Consider the following 15171-nt stretch of genomic DNA (forward strand, 5'->3'; position numbering starts at 1 on the left):
AATTACGTCCTGTGGAAAACAAAAGGGGGGGCTGCTTGCTGAAGTGAAAAACCAGAGAATTCATTACTTTAAGAGAGGGAGCCAAACGGATTCATGGTGGTGTGTGTGTAGTCCCACACCCGTTTGTCGCATTGTTTCTCTTCTTCCCAACCTTTGAAGATTGAATTACACATTTCTCTTGTCAATTTGATGTTTAGGGATCATCTTGGGTGCTCTGTTATTGAGCTTTTTTCCATGGTCATGGTGTTTTGGTGAAGAAGCTTCATAAAGGCGTTTTCTACCTAGTCTGCGTGTGTGTGTGTGTGTGTGTGTGTGTGTGTGTGTGTGTGTGTGTGTGTGTGTGTGTGTGTGTGTGTGTGTGTGTGTGTGTGTGTGTGTGTGTGTGATCGGGGCTGAGTGTGTAAGGAAGAGTGCGAGAGATTTGGGAATCGAGTTGATGTGAGAGGATGTAAGTATGTGTCTTTGTTGGCTGAACTTTTGATCACCTTGTGAGGACCTTCACATCGGCTTGGTTGATGTCTAATGTGATCCCAAACCTCATCGTCACTGACTCTCCACACGCATCTTATTGGGTTGGTGGGAGCTTGTAATCCACACAAGTTGCCTCTTGATTCGAGCGAAGAAGGACCTATTTGGGTGAATTTACTCTACCATTTGGGTGTGTGAGTATCCATTCCAAGTGCAAGCAGGCTATGCTATAAAGGTGAGACGCTTTTAGACCTCCTTGTCAATTATTGGCGTCCCCACTGAGGAGGGCAAGAACTCTATGCATACTTATTGATTTAAGTTCTTGGAGTTGATGATGTATATGATTGTGGGTCCTTTGGGACAGTCGCCTATGTATGTGCAAATTGTGGGCAGCAATTGAGGCGGTAATTGAATTGGATTGCCGCCTTTGTTGAGGGTCATGAGGTTTTGTAAAGCCAAGCACTGGGGGCCAGGGGTTACCCAGTGTGAGATGGATTAGGTACTGGAGCGATCCATCAACATCCCTTACCCTATCGACGTCATATGTAAGTGATTTTGTGGTGGACAAAGATGGCGCAAAGCTTTCCCAAATTTCATGGATTTCCACATGAAGATGCTAATGCGTTTTGTGGAAAATATTGAAGTGGAATGTTTACTACTTGGCATACAGGATCTTGTCGTTATGCTGCATCTTTTTGGTTACACCTTGCAAGGTGATGCAAGGGGGTGGTTGCAAGATTTTGAGGCACAAGCTCAAGCACAAAATCTACAAGTTGTGCTTGATTACAACCTAGTTAAGCATGCTTTTTTTAATCACTTTAGAGAAGGAGAGGAGCCAAATACTGTTTGGCATGAGATTCTAAATCATGTGCAGAAGGAGAATCAAAGTGTTGATGATTACCCGAAGGAGTTTACACGTGTTTGGGATTGTTGGTGTGTATATCTCTTGAAGATGAGACTTTACCTATCATGTTAAAGAAGAACCGTTTTATTGCCAACCTCAAAGGGAGTTTAAATCTCAAAGTGGAGTTAAGGAGAACAACCACTTTTGAAGAGGCAGCAACCATAGCCAAGAAAAAGGAGTGGAAGACACAAGGATTAAGTGAATATGGAATAATTGCAGATCATGCACTGGAAAGAAGGGGAGATGAGAGAGAAGTTCAAGCTAATGGAGGCCAAGGTGAATAAGGAGCCCATATGCAAATGGAAACAAAACAAATGCAACAAAATATGGAAAACGTAATGAATATGATGCAAGAATTGCGCCTAAATGTCATTGGAGGTGGACGTGGAAGAGGTGGTTATGCTAGAGGTGCTCCACCACAAGTGGGAAGAGGGGGTCCTCAACAATATGAAGCTCCAACACCTATTGGAAATCTTGGACGTGGACGTGGTGTGTATCCTGGTAGAATTTTTACTTCTACATGCTACAATTGTGGAGAGCTCGGACATATTAGCACTCATTGTGATCGACCAAGGATGGGAGGTGATATGTACCCTATTCCCTAGAACTTACCGAATAGAGCCAATGATTTTGCTTTGGACATAAGAGGGGATCAAGGTGCTCATGAAGTTCACCAAGAAGCCCAAGCTCCTGGTGGTGGTGGCCATGCGGGAATCATTCATGTGGAGGACAAAGAAGCTGACATGATGCCCTTAGGCAAAAGAGTGAGAGTGGCAAGGCAATGGTGTAGGTCCTAGTAGGAAAAAGGGAAAGGAGAAAGAAGGTGAAGATTCCAAAGCTAGGAGGAAAAGAAAGCCACGAAGGAGTCTCCAAGTTGCAGATCTTCCATTGAGAGAGAGTGAGCATGCTTATAACCTTTAGGAGGATCTTGTTGGAAGGAAAGCAAACATCACATTTGGGAAACTCATGAACATGGTTTTTAAACTCAAAAGAGTATGGAAGGGCCTTGTAAATCCAATTGAGAAGGATCCTAATCATGGATCTATGAGGGTCTTATGTACTGGTGAGTTGCCATACATTTGCCCAATTGTAGATGCTTGGAATAAAGGGCAAGGATTGGGAGAGGCTTATATTGATGGTGGTGCCCAAATATGCATAATCACACAATCCTGTGTGGAGAAGTTGCAGCTTATCATTTTAGGTGGCTCAAAGTTTAGAATATGGTTGGCCAATCATGATAGATTCAAATGTTTGGGAGTTATTAAAAACCTTGAAGTAGGGACGTTTAATGTCAAGACACTTTTCAATTGTCATGGCATGCCCGCGGGCCCTGGAGAGACCTTGGTTGAGAGTAGTGGGAGCTATCCAGGATTGGGAACATGGAACCATTACTATCTATAGCAAGAAAGGAAGTAAGAAGAAGTTTGGTATGGCAAGCAAGCTGCCACTAGAAATTGATGAAGAGGATGAAGACGAAGAATGTTCAACTTCAAGTGGAGAGAAATCAACTGACGAGGACAGTACTACTAATTCTAGCTCTGACAGTGAAGTTGATGTCTCTTATTTTCTTCTTGAAGAGTAAAAGGATGAGGATGCTCATGTCTTTCAAGTGTCAGATGATGGAGGTATATCAAGCCATTATGAGCAACTAGAAATGCTTATGCAACCAAGAGTGGATCCTTTGGTCAAGGAAGACATGTTACATAAGATGCTATGCTCAGATCTTTCTGAAGAAGAGATAAATGAGGTCTTCAAGATGTTAAATAAGTTCCCAATTCTTTTTATCACCTCCTTCCAAAGGATGTGCAGATTTAACTTGAGGATGGGGCAATACATGTTAGGCAAAATCTTAGAAGGCTTGGACATGAGCAGATGGCAGCTTTAGGACAAGAGGTGAATAAGCTTTTGGAAGGAGGTTTCATATGCCCTGTTGATAATGCAGAATGGGTAAGTCCTATTGTGGTGACCCCCAAGAAGGATGGAAGATGGAGAGTCTACGTTGATTATAAGCCATTGAATGAAGACACAAAGAAGGATCCTTATCCCTTGTCATTCATTGATGAAGTTTTGGACTCAGTTGTAGGACATGAACGATATAGTGTGTGCGATGGTTTTTCAGGTTATTTCCAAATGTCTATTGCTCTTGAATATGAGAAGAAGACTACTTTCACAACTCCATGGGGATGCTTTTTTTATGGTGTCCTACCATTGGGCTTACCAATGGACCTAGCGAGTACCAAAGAAGAGCTAATTGGGTGTTCACTCCATATTTGGGGAAGTCAATCAAAGGTTTCATCGACGATTTCCGTGTGTATAGTACTTGACTAGATCATTGTATGAAGCTTAAGATGGCATTTAGACGATATGATGACTGTGGAGGACAATTAAATCCAAAGAATTTTCATTTGGCACAACCTAGAGTCAAGCCTCTGGGACATGTGATATCAAAGAATGGAATATATCCAGACCCTGAGAAGGTCAAGGCATTAATGTCTCTACCATCCCCAAAAGATACAAAGCAATTAGCCACTTTTATCCAAAAAGTTAGGTATATGAGTAAATTCATGTCCCTATCATCATAGATTATCCTTTATAGAAAATAGCATAGGTTGACCTGTTAATTTGAACTATTGATGTGAAGAGGTTTTTGAGAAAATCAAGGAGATTTTGGGTTCTCTTCCTACTATGACAGCTCCATATTTGGAAAAAGAATTTTATGTGAACCCATCAGTGGGAGAAGAGTGGGCACATAGAGTATAGGGAAGTGCCATGCCCTGAGGACATGATCAGTCCACAAAGGGGAGTAAGCCCAAAGCTTTATGGAAAGCTCAAACTTCTCACGAGACAATGCATTTGTGAAAAGATCTACAAGGTTGTCATGTGTTGGCACATAAGCCAAGCTGATCTCTCCTGCTGAGAGCCCCTCCCTGACATAGTGGTAATGCACCTCAATGTGCTTTGTGCAAGCATGAAAAACTGGGTTCCTTGCAACTACCAATGTGCTCTGATTGTCAGTGTAGATAGTGTTGGTAGTGTCCTGTCCAACACCCAAATTATCCATAAGGCGTCCGAGCCATACACACTCAACCGTAGCTGTGAAGACTGCCTTGTACTCAGCCTCACAATTGGAAGTGGCCACATTAGGTGGCTTCTTGCTCAACCATGAGATACATGAACTTCCAAGGATGAAACAAAAACCACTTGTGGTCACTCGCATGTCGAAACGACTAGGCCAATCTGAGTCCCAAAAAGCATGTAAATCTGGTGGCAATGATCCCCCCTTGGGATAAAACAAGCCAAGATGTAAAGTGCTACTCAAGTAGAGAAAAATCCTCTTGACAGCTTGCCAATGCATAGACCCTGGGCTATTCATGAATCTGCTGACTTGTGAGACTGCAAATTAAATATCAGGTCTCGTGTTGCATACATAAATGAGGCATTCAACAACAGTTTGATAAAGAGTGACATCGATAGGATCACCAGCATCATGAAGACTCAATTTCAAACCCATTTCCATGGGAGTGGCAACAGGTTTGAAATCTTCAAGTCCAAACTTACATAGCAATGCCTCTATGTAACTTGTCTGACACAAGGAAATACCACCATCAGACTGCTTAAATTGTATACCCAAGTAATGATGCAACATCCCCAAATCTTCTTGAAAGTAGCATTCAAATCAGCCTTTAATTCAAAAATATGTCTCTCATTTGGTCCATTGGTCAACAAATCATCCACATGGAGAACGACAATGATAAGTACATCACCCTCACGCTTTACATACAATGTGCTTTCTGTTGGACTGTTACAAAAGCCTTGTTTGACCAAATGAGTCTCAGCCTTACCGTACCAAGCACGAGGAGATTGCTTCAACCCATACAAAGATTTCTTACATTTTCACACTTTATCCTCTTGTCCTTGCTTGACAAAACCACAAGGCTGCGTTACATAAACTTCCTCAAATATGTCACCATTCAAGAAAGCAGTAACAATGTCTGACTGATGTACATCCCAACCAAAATGAGTTGCCAATGCACATAGAAAATGTCTGACTGATGTACATCCCAACCAAAATGAGTTGCCAATGCACATAGAAAATGCACAATAGTCATACAACAAGTGGGAGAAAAAGTCTCTTTATAATCTATGCCTTTTTGCTGTGCATAACCCTTTTCAACAAGTCGAGCCATATAGCGATCCATCTCACCATCCGGCTTGCATTTCAACTTGTAAACCCGCTTCATACCAATGGCCTTTTTGCTAGGAGGCAAATCACATAAATTCCATGTGTCATTTTCTATAAGTGCATCATATCCAGATTGCATGGCAGCCATCCAATTTTTTGAATTTTGTGCTGCATCAAAAGGTAGAGGTTCCTCAACATCACGTAAATTAGACACAGCCAAAGCATAACAATCTGATGCATAAGATGCATGGCAAGACCCTGAATGAGTACGACTAGACAAAGGTACATCCAATTTACTGTCACACAAAGTATGCACCAGCCCTTTAGGCATACCTCTAGCCTGCTCATTCTCAACCCTTTCCTCATCAAGTACATCATGTACATATGCATCAGTAATAGGCTGATCTGTAATACTTTCAAAAACCCCCATCGGTAGTACATTTGCCTCATTGGAGTTTACATTTGAACATCCACCACTGAAAAGAGGCAACAAAGTGTCATAAATGTCTTGTGAGCTTACATTATTGTCTCTAGTACATGATAACAGGGGCTGAATAGAATCCTTCGTAAACACAACGTATTGTGAAACCAAGATATGCTTTGTTTGCGGATGATACAACCTGTAACCTTTGCTTTCAGCACTATAACCAACAAAAGTACATTTAACAGTCTTATCATCCAATTTTTTGTGATGTGTTTGTGGCACCAAAGCATATGCCAAATAGCCAAAAACACGCATGTGCTCAATAGAAGGCTTTCTATCATGCCATGCTTCATAAGGAGTTATAGATTGCAAGGCTTTCGTAGGACACCTGTTAAGTACATAAGTGGCACACATGATGCCAAAACAAATGCGGCAAAGCTTGACTTTTGACCATGCATCGTGCCATTTCCATAAGTGACCTGTTTTTCCTCTCAGCAACACCATTTTGTTGAGGTGTATAAGGCACTGTAGATTGGTGTTTTATCCCACGAATAGCCAGAAATGCATTAAATTCATGAGACATATAGTCCCCCCCTCGATCGGAACAGAGGGTGCCGATAGTACATTTTAAGACATTTTTAGTCATAGCCAGAAATTGTTTGAAGCACATAAACACTTAGGACTTCACTTTAAGCTGATATACCCATGCATGCTTGGAGTAATCATCAATGAAAGTCGCCAAGTAATGGTAATTGCCCAAGGATCGAGTTTGCATGGGCCCACAAACATCACTATGTACAAGCTGCAACCTGCATGTGTCCCTAACTGAACCATTCTTTGGAAACTTAGAACGCTTCATCTTACCCAAAACACAGCCTTCAGAAACATGTTTGACATGGGCTTCAAGAGGCGGCAAAAAAGCAACCATATCAGATCTCTACAAACGCAGCAAATTGACAAAAATTAGATGCCCAAAACGTGCATAACAAAGTTTTGCATTTGTAACAGCCTTTGAATCCACAGTTGCATTTGCAAAATTTTGCTCACACTTGTCATACAAAGTGAGCTTATATAGCCCACGGCATAAAATGCCAAATGCAACAATTTCATCACCAAAATTGAGATCATGTACTTTACATTTGTCAGCCACAAATTTGATTACAAGACCAAGTCTAGCAAGTGCAGATACAGAAAAAAGATTATTCTTGATCCCAGGTACATGCAATGCATCAACAAGTGTGAAAGAACTACCATTTGCAGTAGAAAGCACAATCTTTCCAACTCTATGAACCAGATAAGAGTCATTGTTGGCACAAGTGATTGAATTCTCATGAGGGACAGACTCAAGAGAGGTAAACAAATCATGATGTGAGGTAATGTGCTTTGTAGCACCACTATCAAAATACCACACATGCGAATCTGCAACAACTGTTTCATAAAATCTAATATCTAACCAACCCAAATTATTTTCTCATATTAAACTGATCATTTAATGTGGGAGAATAAACGAGAGCAAGGGTTAGAATATAGACATGTGCTTATGGATCTATGCAACACGGGGCCAAGGTTAAAGGGGTCCAAATGAGAAATGGTCTGTTAAAGAGCAATGCTACCTAATGGAGCTTAAAGACCTTAGGATTAGCTTCATCAAAGACCTCCAAAACTTAGTGATAAAAAGTCCTTTGACCTTAGGCATTGACCTTAGGCAAGCTAGGGTTGACCTCGAGGTGGGAATCCTACCCAAGCATGAGGTGCTTGTCGTGCTTGCTAACTAAGGTGCTTAAGGTTGTTTTGGCCCTCATGATGTGCTTGAATCCTATTGGATAGGCTTTAAAGGGGTCCAATGAGAATTTAGATGCATAAAAATAAATAATGAAGCTCTTTCTCTCAAAGAGGAAAAAGAGGACACATGTCCAAATGATATAATTGAATAATACGAGAGAGAGAGAGAGAGAGAGAGAGAGAGGGGGGGGGGGGGTAGTACTCTCCCACACACACACACACTCTTTCTCTCTCTCTCTCTCTCTCTCTCTCTCTCTCTCTCTCATTGTGTGAGGTGCAAAGTGCAAGAGCTCAAGAACAATGTAACATCAACAACAACAACAACAAGGCCAAGGAGAAAGAAGCTTAAAAAGGTAAAAACAAGCTCTCTCCCAAAGAATTAGAGGCCCTTTGTAAAGACCATAAATGCTTTAAGTGTGGAGAGCAAGGACATGGTTATCGTTCTTGCCCCAAAAGAAATGTACGCAATGACACTCCTAGAGCTTCCATGGTTGAAGCTCCAAAAGAGGATACTCATTGCAAAGGCTCGTCCCTCTCCTATGCTTGGGAAAAAGTAAGGGAGCATGATGCCTTTATCTTGTTTGACCCTGGCTCTACTCACAACTTCATATCAATGGAGTTGGCCACCAAGTTGGGCATTCAAGCTTTTCAGAATGGGAGATACTATACCTGCTGACACAACTTTCAAGGGACAACAAGCCTCCGTTACTCCCTTGATTGGGAAGTTGAAGCTTCATGTCCAAAGCTATGTCGACAAAAAGAAGACTTTTTCATCTTACCTCTGGGCACCATGGTTCAATCGCATGGCTGCCAACATCACCTACAGAGAAAAGAGTAAGTCCATAGGGATATCATCGATAAAAACATCTTGGAATCCATTTAGAAAAGTAGACAAGTCTAACTTTCTTGATTGATGACCATTGAATTGAGCTCCTACCAGGAAGCTCACCGCCTAACAAGCCTCCTTATCGAGTTTTCCAAGCTCAACAAGAGGAGATCATGAGGCAAGTACAAGAATTTCTAGACAAAGGGATGGTGAGGCCTAGATCCTCTCCCTTTTGTTATCCAGCCCTTTTAGTGCATCGTCTATACCGTATGTGTGTTGACTATCGAGCATTAAACCATATCACTATCAAAAATAGATTTCCCGTGCTTCGTGTAGAAGATCTGTTTGATAAGCTACAATGCTCTACCTACTTCAATAGGATTGACCTTAAAAGTGGCTATCATCAAATAAGGATAATGGATGAAGATATCATAAAGACCGTGTTTCGTACAACGTTTAGTCTTTATGAATATCTAGTCATGCCTTTTGGCTTGACCAATGCGCCAGCCATATTCAATCGTTTGATGGAGAAAATATTTAGACCCTACCGCAAGTTCACTGGAGTGTTCTTTGATGATATCATCATCTACTCCAAGTCCTTGGAGGAACACAAGCAACATCTCCAAGTGATTTATCAAGTATTGAGGGAGAACAAGCTTTTTCTCAACCAAAAGAAAAGCAAATTTTCCCTTCAAGAGATTCAATATTTAGGTCACATTATCTCTCAAGATGGTATCCGTATGGATCCATCAAAGTTGGAGGTAATAAAAGCATGGCCTAACTCAAGGAATCTACATGAGCTAAGAAGCTTTATTGGTATGTGTGCATGCCATAGACACTTCAGAGCAAAATTCTTTCAAATAGTAGGACCATTGCATGACTTAACAAAGAAGAACATTAAATATTCATGGACTGCCAAATAACAAGAAGCTTTTGAGAAGCTTATCTCTCAATGTGTGCTCACACTACTAGATCTCTCAAAGCCATTTGAGGTGCAATGTGATGCTTGTGGCGATTCCCTTGGAGTTGTTTTGCTTCAAGAAGGGCATGCGCGCTATAGCATATTAGAGTTGAAGTATCAACTCTGATAGGGCAAATATGAAAAAGATCTACTAGCCGTTCTATATGCCCTAGACGCGTGGATACAATATCTCTTGGGAGCTCTATTCATCTTACAAATGGATCACAAAGCCTCAAGAACTTCATGACGCAAACCAAGCTCTCTGACAAACAAATGAGGTGGGAAAATTTTCTTTCACAATTTAAATTTCATATTGCTCACATTGCTGGCAAGAACAATCAAGTGGTCGATGCACTTTCCCCACGATGGCCAAGGGTAAATGTGGTGTCTATAGCAACTCACAATGCTCTATCTTTTATGATAGATGAGTATGCTATTGACCAAGAATTTAAGTACGTAACTACAACCTTTGCATTAGGGAAGAAAAAAAAACCATTCACCTTGGAGGATGGTTATCTTCCAAACAAAAATAGGCGATGTATTACTCACCCATACAATAAGAAAGTCAAGTATGAATCCCATGCTTCTCATTATGCGGGGCAAAGAAGTATTCTATAATCTACTCTTCAAGGAGTAAAAATGTATTTTTGTTGGTCTACCATAAAAAGTAAACATACCATGAAGAGTATGTTTCAAAATGCATGATATGCCAAAAGTCAAAATTTTGTCGAGGGAAGCAACTTGGATTGTTTAAGTCGACATGCTTAGCAAGAAAACACACTCTATGCCCGTCAAAAGGACTATTAAGGCATATCAAACGACAACCCTCCTCATATCTCAAATTTTCAAGTATCATGGCTTGCCAACATCCATAGTGTCGGACAAAGATCCTAAAATGACCAGTAATTTTTGGAAGGGTCTCTTTGAGAATCTAGGAATTAGATTAAATTTCTCTTTTGGCCTATCCACAAATGGATGACCAAAGTGAAATAGCTAATCTAACGATTCTTGATATACTAAAAACCTATTTCATAAAAGTAGATCAACATTCTCAATGAGAGCAGTACCTACCTCTTATAGAGTATACGTACAATGAAATTGTACATACTTCTATGGGGAAAGTACCTTTCGAGGATAAAGAGGAAAGATCCAAAAGTCCCTTACTACTTAAAGTACATGGGAAGATCTTTGCTGCTGATGAATATAGCCGAGACTTACAAAAATATTATCCAAAGATTAAAAAGGTTATATCCATCTCACAGCAAAAGCAAAAAGGAATGCTGCTGCACATAAGAGTCTTAGCTTTTAAGGAAAATGATTGGGCCTTGCTAAAGTTTCTCAAGACTCATCTAAGGCATACTACGGGCAAGAATCCTACGGGCCACCAAGAGTATTATGTTAAACTAGCAAAAAGATACTATGGTCCTTTTTATAAAAAAAATCTTAAGCCAATCAATGAGATGTCTTATTAGTTAAAGTTGCCCAACCATTGGCTCATTCACAATGCTAACCATGTGAGTCTACTCAAGACTTACAAAGAAGAGCCACCAAAAGAACCAATAATTGAGGACCCGTCAGAGATCAAAGATAAAAAAGAGGTGTTGTAGCCCGAATTGATTCTTCGACATATGGACAAGGCACTAAGAAACGGTAAGATTATCCAGTGATATCTTGTTAAGTTTAAGAATTATCCTTTTAAAGATGCTAGATGGATGCAAGGAACCTAGTTTAAGGATAATATGAACCTTGTCAATGCTTACAATGCTACACTAGAGTAAGGAAATGTAAATTCTTTCTAAATGAACAATGTTTTTGTCTTATAAGACTAATCCTCTTTTGTGCACAAATTAAAATAGTATGCATGCTTAGAATCATGTTTGTGATGACGAAGTCACTCAAACACTAAGTAGATTTTGTCACTCTACTTTGGGAGTATGATATGGACTAAAGAGCAGACATCCTTGTGGCGTCTACGTCTCCCAAGTACAAAATGGACTAGTGCTAAGAAATGTAGACTAATGACTAATACTTTATCTCTTCTATCTCATAGTCGAGGATGAGTATGATTTCAAGAGAGAGGTAATGTCATAAAATCTAATATCTAACAACCCAAATGATTTTCTCATATTGAACTAATCATTTAATGTGGGAGAATAAATGGGAACAAGGGTTAGAATATAGATATGTGCTTATGGATCTATCTCAACACGGTTAAAGGGGTCCAAATGAGAGATGATCTGCTAAAGAGCAATGCTACCTAATGGAGCTTAAAGACCTAGGGTTAGCTTCATTAAAGACCTCCAAAAACTTTTAGTGCTAAAAAGTCCTTTGACCTTAGGCAAGCTAGGGTTGACCTCAAGGTGGGAATCCTACCCAAGCATGAGGTGCTTTGTCGTGCTTTCTAACTAAGGTGCTTAAGGTGTTTATGGGAACCTTGCTCAAGTTTGAGGTGCTTCTCATGCTTAAATGACTAAGGTTCTTGAAGTGTTCAATTCAAACATGATCTCTCAAGAGGCATAAACAATTTTCATGCTGAAATGACTAAGGTGCTTGAAGTGCTCAATTCAAATATGATCTCTTAAGAAGCATAAAAGACAATGTCAAGATCCTTTCCATTTGGCCCTCATTATGTGCTTGAATCCTATTGGATAGGCTTTAAAGGGGTCCAATGAGAATTTAGATGCATAAAAATAAATAATTAAGTTCTTTCTCTCAAAGAGAAAAAAGAGGACACATGTCCAAATGATATAAATAAATAATACGCGAGAGAGAGAGAGAGAGAGAGAGAGAGAGGGTATACTCTCGCGCACACACACAGACACTCACTCTCTCTCTCTCTCTCTCTCTCTCTCTCTCTCTCTCTCTCTCTCATTGTGTGAAGTGCAAAGTGCAAGAGCTCCATCTCCTTCTCCAGGCTTGTTGAGAAGTTGAGAGCCTACACCAACACTCTTGGTTATGGAATGCAAATCCAACCAAGAGCCATGCTTCAATGCTTAAGCTTGCCATATTCTTCATCTTCATTACTATGCTATTATGTTATGCTAAGCAAGAAGAGTGATGATAAGTGAGGAACTATTTCTTTCTACTATGAATGATTCTTCTTCCTCTTCCCTACCCTCATTCCCCGCTAGCTCTCTCCACCTTCGAAGGTGTTTGAAGCCTTGGGATTGAGGCTTGGAATAGTTAATGTTTTTTGCAAAGTTTTATGTTATGCTCATGATGCATGAAGCTTTCCATCTTCATTGCATCACTTAGGTCACAAGAAACACAAAGATTGTATTACCAAGTCTCTCTTGATGGGAGAATCTATAAGACAAACGTCTTTTGGAGGGGGGACCGGCTCTAAGTAAATCCGGTCCTCAACTATTATCATTTTCTTTAATACTCTCTCTTGCAAAAGTATTGTTCATGCCAAGTTAATTAAGTACTATGTTTATGTTGCTACCATCAATTAAGTTCACCCTCTATATTCTCAAAGTAATCGCACAAAAATGCTCACTCTAATTCTCTTAATTCCGCTATTCTCAAAGTTCATAGGCCATTTCCATTACAAATTGGCATACATGCATCATGGACAGTAGGTTCATAAGTGCAATGTGCACTAAAAGCCCATCCTACATCAACATCAACATCACAATGTCCTTTCGCAGGAGACTCAACAATAGCTAAATTTGTAGTGGAACCAACCTCTTTCTTCTTAGCCTCTTTGGCCTTCCACTTAGGAGACAGCTTGATCAAGTAATCATTAGCTTTACAATAATGGCAACACATCCTCTCTTTGCCCTTATCACCAGAATTCCCAGAAGAATTGTTATCGGCAGAAGTATTAGAAACAAATGATTTACCACTCGTAGAAGAACCATGAAAAGTGGCTACATCGCTGTTATTACCTTTTCTTTGAGCAACAATAAAGGCCTGTTCAACTGCATGTTGTCTAGTCCTGTTTTTTTGGAAAGTGATTCTTGAAATAGCAATGTGCATACTTTATCAAACTTGACAACTTCTAGATTTCCTTTGTCATAAGTCTCAAAGTACTAGCAAAAGTCTGGTAAGAATCTGGAAAAGCATCAAGAACAGTTTGCACACGAGAACTGTCAGAAATGACTTCGCCTGCTGCAGAAATAAGTTGCTCATTGATATCCTTGACACCATCAAGGAAAGTGTCCATATCATCTTCCTCATGCATAATCTTTGACTCCAACTCTTTAGCAACAATGCAATTTTTGCCTCATTGCGACTTGCATAAAGACCAACCAGAATATCCCAAGCCTGTTTTGTAGATTTTTTTGAACGAATGTGAGGAGTAATAGTGCACTTCACAAAAAATACAATCAATGCATGAGCTTGCGCATCTTTTATATCCCAACAAGCTTGCTCAAACGTAGGTAAAATAGCTCTGGCAGCAGCAATCCTGCCACCAAAACCTGCAACATCCTCAACATTGCCTACATCCTTAGAACTAGGACGTACATCAATGCCCCGCTGTCGTGCAGCTCCGCTACCATGTAGAGAAAAAGAGCAGAGAAATGCAAGCTCAGCTTCTTTGAAGCCTACACATTTAATGGTCAGTGATCAGGGCTTGTTAACAGGCCAATTTTAATGATTAATGTATGCCAGATGCGGCTTAAAAGGGCCAACATATGCCTCAATGGTGCCAAAAATGAGTATGCTTGAACTCAGCACAGATGGGATATTATCATCTAGAACTGCAGTGCTAGAAGTGCTCTACCAGCCTGTCTTTACGGCTCGCCAATTGGAGCTACGGTGAAGAAGTTATGGCAGTTTGAAGTTTAAGTCGATTGTAGATCCGTACCGGATTGGGAAACTGTAGCTGAGGTGACAGAAATGAAATGAATGCACGGGCCTGAAGTGCTCACTTTATGAGCACGTCAGTCTTTTCAGATCAGGGATCGAAGTTACGGTTGCCATGTTATGAGCCGTTAAAGATTCACCGGGGGCCGGTTCCATGCCAGTCCGGTCCGCTCGATCGGTGTGCCAATTGCAGGTTTTGGAGCTTTGCCAGGTGATGTGTGTGTTCAATGCAGCGTATGAAGTCCATAGGAAGTGACGGCACGACAAACAGAATCCGGACGGGCAAGTTATGGCAATTTCAAATCGACGACAGTTATTAGCCGGGAGGGATCTGTGTGGTGCTCACGGAAGTGCATTAAGTTTGATGAGCCTTCAAAGTCCAAAATTTCCATTTGTTAGAGCTCATTAATTGCAGATTATGCCAAAAAGGGATGCGGCTTAGAAGCCGCAAACTGTTTTAATCAAATGAGAGGGAAGGACTTTCACCAACTGCAATCACTTATACTTGCATCTTGAAGGCTGGCAGAATTCATGATGATATTGTCAGTCAAGGACTGCTTGAAAAAGATGTCATGCTTGGCAATGCTTTGGCCGACATGTATGCTAAATGGGATGCGCTTACAAAGGCTATGGCCGCCCAATGAGTTAAATTAGCCGCCCACTTAGTGAAAGGGTTTTTTTTAGTGTAAAAGAAAAACAAAAAGAAGAGGATGATGGCGGATCAGAGCCGCGCAGGTAGCGAGCAAGGGGAAAAGGGACTTGTGCCCGCCAGTGGAGTGCTTGGACGAGATCGTGGCAGAGACGAAAAACA

This window comes from Adiantum capillus-veneris, chromosome 4, assembly GCF_014529385.1.
Source record: "Adiantum capillus-veneris isolate H3 chromosome 4, ASM1452938v2, whole genome shotgun sequence".
NCBI classification, from domain to species: domain Eukaryota; kingdom Viridiplantae; phylum Streptophyta; class Polypodiopsida; order Polypodiales; family Pteridaceae; genus Adiantum; species Adiantum capillus-veneris.